Here is a 9,764-nt window from a genome sequence, read left to right as displayed (position 1 = left end):
CAGACTTCCAAGAAAATATTTTAATGATTTAGAAAAAATAACAACAAAATTCATATGGAACAATAAAAAGTCGAGAATCTCAAGGGAATTAATGAAAAAAAAAATCAAATGAAGGTGGTCTAGCTGTACCTGATCTAAAATTATATTATAAAGCAGCAGTCACCAAAACCATTTGGTATTGGCTAAGAAATAGATTAGTTGATCAGTGGAAAAGGTTAGATTCACAAGACAGGATAGTCAACTATAGCAATCTAGTGTTTGACAAACCCAAAGATTCTAACTTTTGGGATAAGATTTCATTATTTGATAAAAACTGCTGGGATAACTGGAAATTAGTATGGCAGAAATTAGGCAAGGACCCACACTTAACACCATATACCAAGATAAGATCAAAATGGGTCCATGACCTAGGCATAAAGAACGAGATTATAAATAAATTAGAGGAACATAGGATAGTTTATCTCTCAGACTTGTGGAGGAGAAAGAAATTTGTGACCAAAGATGAACTAGAGACCATTACTGATCACAAAATAGAAAATTTTGATTATATCAAATTAAAAAGCCTTTGTACAAACAGAACGAATGCAAACAACATTAGTAGGGAAGCAACAAACTGGGAAAACATCTTTACAGTTAAAGGTTCTGATAAAGGCCTCATTTCCAAAATATATAGAGAACTGACTCAAATTTATAAAAAATCAAGCCATTCTCCAATTGATAAATGGTCAAAGGATATGAACAGACAATTTTCAGATGATGAAATTGAAACTATTACCACTCACATGAAAGAGTGTTCCAAATCACTATTGATCAGAGAAATGCAAATTAAGACAACTCTGAGATATCACTACACACCTGTCAGATTGGCTAAGATGACAGGAAAAAATAATGATGAGTGTTGGAGGGGATGTGGGAAAACGGGGACACTGATACATTGTTGGTGGAGTTGTGAACGAATCCAACCATTCTGGAGAGCAATCTGGAATTATGCCCCAAAAGTTATCAAACTGTGCATACCCTTTGATCCATCAGTGTTTCTATTGGGCTTATACCCCAAAGAGAAACTAAAAAAGGGAAAGGGACCTGTATGTGCCAAAATGTTTGTAGCAGCCCTGTTTGTAGGGGCTAGAAACTGGAAAATGAATGGATGCCCATCAATTGGAGAATGGCTGGGTAAATTGTGGTATATGAATGTTATGGAATATTATTGCTCTGTAAGGAGTGACCAGCAGGATGAATACAGAGAGGCTTGGAGAGACCTACATGGACTGATGCTAAGTGAGATGAGCAGAACCAGGAGATCATTATACACTTTGACAACGATATGGTATGAGGATGTATTCTGATGGAAGTGGATTTCTATGACAAAGAGACCTAACTGAGTTTCAATGGATAAATGATGGACAGAAACAGCTACACCCAAAGAAGGAACACTGGGAAACGAATGTGAACTATTTGCATTTTTGATTTTCTTCCCGAGTTATTTTTACCTTCTGAGTCCAATTCTCCCTGTGCAACAGGAGAACTGTTCGGTTCTGCAAATATGTATTGTATCTAGGATATACTGCAACATATTTAACATATATAGGACTGCTTGCCATCTTGGGGGGGGGGGGTGGAGGGAGGGAGGGGAAAAAACGAAACATAAGCGAGTGCAAGGGATAATGTTGTAAAAAATTACCCTGGCATGGATTCTGTCAATACAAAGTTATTATTAACTAAAATAAAATTTAAATTAAAAAAAAAGAGAAAAAAATTCTAAAAACAAAAAAGTTTTTTATTTTTAAAACATATGCACGGATAATTTTTCAACACTGACCCTTGAATAGCATTGTGTTTCAGATTTTTCCCTCTTCCCCCTATCCCCCCCCAGATGGCAAGCAATCCAAAACATGTTATACATGTTAAAATATATATTAAGTCCAATATGTGTAAACATATTTATACAATTCTCTTGCTGCACAAGAAAAATCAGATCAAAACGGAAAGAAAATGAGGAAGAAAACAAAATGTAAGCAAACAACAATAAAAAGAAGTGAAAATGCAGTTCCCACAGTCCTCTCTCTGGGGTAGATGGCTCTCTTCATCAAGAGATCATTGAAACTTGGCATCAGAAATCTCATTGTTGGAAAGAGTCATGTCCATGAGAACTGATCAAAGTATAATATTGATGTTGCAGTGTAAAATGAAGTGATTTTTTTAAAGGGAAAATGACCCACATGTACACAAATATTTACAGCACTTCTTTTTGTAGTGGCAAAAAATTGGAAATTGAGAGGATACCATCAATTGGAAATATCAATCATAGCTGATAATCCTATAAGGTTGTTGTTACTGTATACAATGTTTTCCTGGTTCTGCTCATTTCACTCAGCATCATTTCATGTAAGTCTCTCCAAGACTTTCTGAAATCATCCTGCTGGTCATTTCTTATAGAACAATGTGTTCCATAACATTCATATACCAGGATTTCATAATTATTTATAATATTTTGTAGGTTCCATCTAGAAGTGTCATTTGTACTTAGATGAATCTTCAGAAGCAGTAATTGCCATCCATTTCAACATCTCTTAGATATGTGCCCCAGTAAGATAAGAGAATTCTTGATTTCAGAGTCTGACATCCTTGGTAGTTTAGATTCACTCTCAGCATGTAATGAGACAAACATAGGTCAACAAGATAAAAATGACAAAGAATGGAGTATTCAGAAGGATTAGGCCCTTATCCCTTGTATAAGGAAATATACTGAACCAGTGAGTTCAGTCTTAAGGTCTTAGAAAATTACCAAATTTGAAGGGCCCCAACTCCACATGGTCTCGCCTTTTTATACCCTTATATGAATAGCAAACTATGAAATAAGACCTGATGTCACCAGGAAGCTTCATCACCAACAATGTTTTTGAGCCTGAAACAACTACCTGTCCCATCGTCCTTACCTCAGTACTGAGTACTCCATCCTTTTTGTCATTTTTAATTGTAGATACAATTGTAAAACCTTTTCCTTCCCTTTCTCTTCTATTTAATAATCTTGCTATTATTATAGTAAAAAAAAATAGGGACAAATTATGTTCAATCCTACTTAAGAAAGGTGTATTACACAAAGAAGGATAGAAACTTAGGACTGTTTGTGAAACATTTTCTATTACACAAAACTTGACATATATGTATGTGTATATATATGTACACATATACATAAAAATCAGCATGTTTCTTTTCTTTTTTTTGCTGAGGCATTTGGGGTTAAATGACTTGCCCAGGGTCACACAGCTAAGAAGTGTTAAGTGTCTGAGACCAGATTTGAACTCAGGTCTTCCTGACTTCAGGGCTGGTGCTTTATCTACAACATGTTACTTTCAAAGCTATCTCGTTTGTTTCTTCTGAATTTGTTTCTCTTTTTTAAATAGGACCAAATAATTTTGAGAATTATTGCTTTGGAAATATAATATGAGAATAGTACTGCCATATCACTTTTTTTCCATTATTTCTCTCCCTCTATAAAAATTATCAGGTTTCCCAACTCCTGAATGTAATCCTTTGGTAGCTTAGTTGATATACTGAAAAAGTAAATTAACTTCTGTACCTGTTGTCATTTTATTATTTTTTTGGCTGATATTTTAATTATGTTTGCTCTAATTATTTAGGCATGTCTTTATTCCCATCAAGTGGTTTTATAATTGTATTTGTATAGTGCTTATGTGTGTCTTAGCAGATAGTCTCTTGAGTATTTTACACATTTTGTAGTTATTTTGAAGAGAATTTTTTTCTCTCTCACTTCCTGTTGAGATCAGCATTGTTTCCAGCCTTCAACATCTGTTTCTCTTTGCTCCAGGTTCTTTTCCCAAGCTTGGGACAGAGGTTATTCTCTGATCAGAATCATCTCTAATTGCTAGCTCCAGTCCATCTCCCTTCCAGGTTATATATTTTCTCCTGCTCTCATCTGTTTTATTTGCAGTTTTATGCACCTCATAGGATATGATGCCATCACCTGCCACAAAGCTGTCCCCTGAGGGAGGGCCTTGAGCAATCTAAATCACTTTTCTCCCTCTTTGGACTTTTCTCTAAGTATTGATAATCAATAAAGACTCATGCTTCTTCCTGATGACGTGCCATCCTGGTCACCTTTTCCAGGTACTGGTTGCACATTTACTCATTTCCCAGAATTTCATTGGTCATGGGGCTCAGCATTGCCCCCTCCAGACTTTCCCTCTACTATCATCAATCCATAACTTCTCTTCCTTTAACTCATTTCACCCAAATTTATCAATCAAGAATCTGTTATTTACCCAAGATATTTTCCAACTTTATCAGTGAAAATACTCCTCCATTTCACTTCCCTGATTCTCCCTTCAATACTCATCTCAAATCTCATTTTCTATAAGAGGTTTTACTTGGCTCCTCTTAGCCTAGTGTCTTCCCTTCGAGATTACCATTCTTTTACACTGTATATCATCATGTATACACACAGTTGTTTGCATGTTGTTGGGTTTTTTTTCCTTTAGAATGTAAGTTCCTTTTCAAAATGAGGTAATTCAAGGTAATTCCAATAGACTTGTGAAGGAAAGTGCCACCTATATCCAGAGAGAGAACTATGGAGACTGAATGTGGATCAAAGCACAGTATTTTCACCCTTTGCTGTTTGTGTCCTTATGGGTTTTTTTCCCCCTTTCTCATGTTTTTTTCCCCTTTTGATCTGATGTGTGTGTGTGTGTGTGTGTGTGTGTGTGTGTGTGCAGCATGATGAATATGGAAATATGTTTAGAAGAACTGCACATGTTTAACATATTGGATTACTTACTGTCTTGGGAAGGGGAAGCATAGAGAGGAAATTTCGGAATACAAGGTTTTGCAAAAGTGAATCTTGAAAAAACTAACTGCATGTATATGGAAAAATAAAATGCTATTAGAATAAAATTTTAAAATAAAGAAATATAAATTAATGAAAAAATAGAAATAGTAGAACTAACAGCAATAAAGTCTATAATGCAATGTTTGAAAAAACCTGAAAACATCAATTACTTGGGGTCAGAATTGACAGTAATGGGGAAAATTGAAAGCAATCTGTCAATAAAATGTGGTTAAATCAGTATCTTATAAGATCACAATAAATTCTAAAGTTTAAGTTAAAATTTTTGAATAACATCACAATATTAGAAAAAGAAAAAAATATGAATTCTCTGAGAACAGGGATCATTCAATATACAATGCCTGTATATTGTGTAGTAAGCACTAAAAAAAATTTTGGTTTTGTAACTCTTAGGTTGTATGTCCAATCCACTTATCTGTCCTTTTTCTTTTCCACTGACCAAAAGGTTTATAGATATAAATTTCTTCTTCAAGAATACTTTTCCTGCACCACCCCAAATTAGAATATGTTATTTCATTATCATTTTCTTTGATGTAACTATTGTTGCTGCGATTAGTTCATTAGCTGAAGAACTTAGGTGAAAGTGGAAGCCTCTCTTTAACAACATTATTTTTAAAAATAGTCTTTTCTTGATTTTTTTTTACATTTCCTTTTATTCCTTCTTTTTCTTCCCAAAGAGTCATCCTTTATATCAAAGAATTAACAAGATTAGTCTTGAGAGGTATTCTGGAGCAACTAATTGCCTACTCTTCTTATAATAACTTCCTTTTATTCAATAATTCATAAAGTATCTCATTTGAACCACACAACAAGTTTATGAGGTAGGCGAAGATATTATAATTCGATTTTGCAGATGAAGTAACTAAGACTTATAAAAAGCAGTATTGTATATGCTAGAACCAACTGTACTAGCTCAAGCTGATTGTCAAATTTTCATTGTGAGCCCTTACACCTGAGAAATGTGACTTGATGTATTGTTGTGATTTGCCTATTTTTAAATATTACATGTTTAACCTATATTGAATTTCTTGCTATCTAGAGAAGGGGAGTGAGAAGAAGGGAGGGAGAAAAATTTGGAGCATAAGGTTTTGCAAGGGTGAATGATGAAAACTATCTTTGCATGTATTTTGAAAAAGAAAAGATAATATTAAAAAACAAGAAGTTTAAAAATGCTAATAATTCAGATTTCAACTTTTAAAATGTCTTGTGAGAGGCAGCTAGGTGGTACAGTGAATAGAGAACCAGCTCTGAAGTCAGGAGGACCTGAGTTCAAATCTGATATCTGACACTTAAGAAAAAATTAAAAATAAAAATAAGTAAATAAATAAATGTCTTGTGTACATTTCTTTCCAAAAATGGCAGTTGTTAACACATTCTAAACACATCTTCATCAAATTTCCATTTAAATCAAATGTTCCACATGTATGACCTAATGTCCAGTTTTCTTGGGATGTGTTTTCTTTGGTTAGGTTTAAATATGACTTCAGGTACATATTAGTTGTGTGTTCTTAGACAATCATAACCATTCTGATCTACAGGTTTTTTTTAAACTTGTAAATTGGCATGAATAATAGTACCTACTTCAAAGGCAATCCACTATTTTTGAGTGTGAGAAAAGCTCAAAAAGAAAAAGGCTTTGGGAGGTGGTTCCTCAAGACAAACTGTATCTTCATGTTCTGCTGAGATTCGGTCCATAGGGCAATCCCAAACTTTGGAACAATGCTCTGAACCTCTTCTCTTGGGTCCTTTAGTGAGAGTGTCCCAAGGAGTAGAGAAGTCTTGAGAACATTAGCTTAGATGTTATTTTTATCTAAATCCTTCCTCTTCCCTGCCTTCTTCATCAAGTTTCCATTTGAAATAAAGTTTTCCACATATATGACCTAACGTCCAGTTTTCCCCAGGGATGAACACAGGAATTTTGTACTTTAGAAAACTTCAGAAAAAGTTACAGAGTACATAAAAATAGAAGAGTTGAGTTCTCATCTGTAAAGAGGGCAATGTCCCAGGGAGGCGAAGGTCCTGCATTTCTCCTATCCCACACTAGATGGTAGGGAACATTTTTTGTTACATGAAAACTGCCCAATATGGTCACGGAATGTCAGAGTTGAAGAAGACCTAAAAGGGAATCTGATTCAAGTCCTTGAAGTGGAGAGAACAAAAAGCCCAGAGAGGTGGTGACTGCCGGAGTCATGGAATGGTCCCCATCTCCCAAATGGGTGTTCTTATCAAGCTGCTTTTTTTTTGTCTGATGGAAAAATTCAAGGGAACTTATACTGACAACCATGTCTGTCATACAACTAGGTGCAGAAGAAGAATTTTAATTGGAAAAGGAGAATAATCATTTCCTGGAGTAAGGAAACACAAACCAGTTTTGAAGGCAAAGATAGGATACTCTGAAATAGTGATAACAGTACTGGCTAGGAATTAAGACCTAGAGTGAACCAATGTTAAAAAAGGTTTTCTCCTCTCAAGATGCATTTCTCACTGGGGCACATCTCCTCTTTAGGAAAAGAAAAGAAATCCTAAGAACTAATATAGGGGTAAAAGGAAAAAGTGAAATAAGAACTGGAAGGTTTGCATATCTTTCTGCGCAGAGCTCTTTTACAAAACTGTCTTTAAAAATCAGTTATAATCAGCAGGATGATTTTAGAGAGGCCTGGAGAGACTTACATGAACTGATGCTAAATGAAATGAACAGAACCAGGAGATCATTGTACATAGCAACAGCAAGACTATACAACAATCAATTCTGATGGACATGGCTCTCTTCAACATTGAGATGATTCAGGCCAGTTCCAATGATCTTGTGAAGGAGAGAGCCATGTTTACCCAGAGAGAGGACTGTGGGAACTGAGTGTGGACCACAGCATAATATTCTCATTTTGTTGCTCTTTGCTTGCATTTTGTTTTCTTATTCATTTTCTTTCCTTTTTGATCTGATTTCTCTTGCACAGCAAGAGAATTGTATAAATATGTTTACACATATTGGATTTAACATATATTTTAACATGTCTAACATATATTGGATTATTTGCCATGGGGGGGGGGATAGGAGGAAGGAGGAGAAAATTTGGAACACAAGGCTATGCAAGGATCAATGTTGAAAAATTATTCATTCATGTGTTTTGAAAATAAAAAGCTTTAATAAAAAAAAAAAAGAAAAGAAAAATAAGTTGAAATGTCAAGGTGTAATGAAGAGATAGCTAGCTCTGCTGCTTGGGTGACCTCAGCTAAGTAACTTGATATTTCTGAAATTCAGCATCATTATGTAAAAGAAGGGATTTGGAAAGGAGAATAGCCCAACCATATAGCAAGTTAAGGGTCTGCAAACAGTTGTGTGTGTACATATTAAAAAATATATATATATACACATGTTTTTATATACATATAAATACATGTGTGTAGTGTATACATACAGATATATACATGTATATGTGTGTATAATTATATGCACACATATATTGCTGTTCAGTCATTTTAGTCATGAACAACTCTTTGTGATCCCTTTTTGGGGGAGTTTTCTTGGCAAAGATAATGCAGTAGTTTGCCATTTCCTCCTCCAGCTCATTTCACAGATGAGAAAATTGAGGTAAACAGGGTTGAGTGATTTGCCCAGGGCCACCCAGCTAGTGAGCATCTGAGGCTGGATTTGAACCTGACACTAGGCCTGGCATTGTATCCACTGTGCCACCCAGCTATACACACAAATATACATACATACACACATATATATATATTATAGATTGGCATGGGGAACATCTGACCCTGCAGGCTGTATAAGACCCCCAAAATCATTTGCTAAGGCAACCACCAGCAATGATGAGCTGAAAGGTAATTATAACAACCTCCTACTGCTTAAGTTCTCTAAATTGATAATTTTTATGACTTACAAATTATGTTATAAATATCCAAATGCAGATTGATTTAGATTATTTAGATTATTGTAGACTTGGATGATAAGGAAAGCTGAACATTGCAGAATCAATGCCTTCAAATTGTGGTGTTGGAGAATTTTGAGAGCCTCTCAGATAGCAAGGATATCAAATTAGTCAATACCTAAAGAAATTAATTCAGAATATTCTTTGGAAGGACAAATGCCAAAGCTGAAGCTTAACACTGGCCACATAATAATGAGAAAATGAGAATCATTTGAAAAGACCTTGCTGTTAGTAAAGCTTGAAAGCAAAAGAAGGAAGAGACAGCAGGGAATGAGATGGATAGATGATTTCATGGAAGCAACAAACATGAACTTGGAAAGACTCTAAGAGACATTGAAGAATAGAAGGGTCTGTCATGCTGTGGTCCATGGGGTTATGAAAAGCTGGATGTGACTGAATGACTGGACAACAATAATGTGTACACACGCATGTGTTAAATATGCCCCAAATATCACAAAATAGGATCAGAGACAGGATAGGAAGGAAGGTGTCACACCGTACTTGAATTGCCCAGAGCAACCCCACTGTAAAGATAGATTGAGGTAAGTTATAAAAGAGTCAAAAATGTAAAGTTCATTAGTTATGGTGTCAAAATGGCCTGGATTCAAATCCATCATTATCATCACTAGCATTTTTATCATGTCTACCTTGGGCAAGGCATTTAAGCACTTTACAAACATCTTGTTTGATTCTCACAGCTCAGAAAGTTAGATGCTATCTTATTCCTATTTTCCATTGAGGAAAGTAAGACAAAAAGAGGTTAACTTGTCCAAGATCACAATACTAGGGTCCAAGATGGATTTGAACTTAGTTCTTCCCTTCTGACCCTTACTACCCATGTGACCTTGACCAGTCAAGTAACTTTTCTGAACCTCAGTATCCTTGGGGATAATAAGACATACAATAACTATACTATGCCAGCTTTGAATTACTATGCAAATGTGAACACTTGCTATTTTAGG

This window comes from Antechinus flavipes, chromosome 4 (genome assembly GCF_016432865.1).
Source record: "Antechinus flavipes isolate AdamAnt ecotype Samford, QLD, Australia chromosome 4, AdamAnt_v2, whole genome shotgun sequence".
Lineage (NCBI taxonomy): Eukaryota > Metazoa > Chordata > Mammalia > Dasyuromorphia > Dasyuridae > Antechinus > Antechinus flavipes.
The sequence above is the reverse complement of the archived record's forward strand: the minus strand, read 5'-3'. Positions refer to the sequence as shown.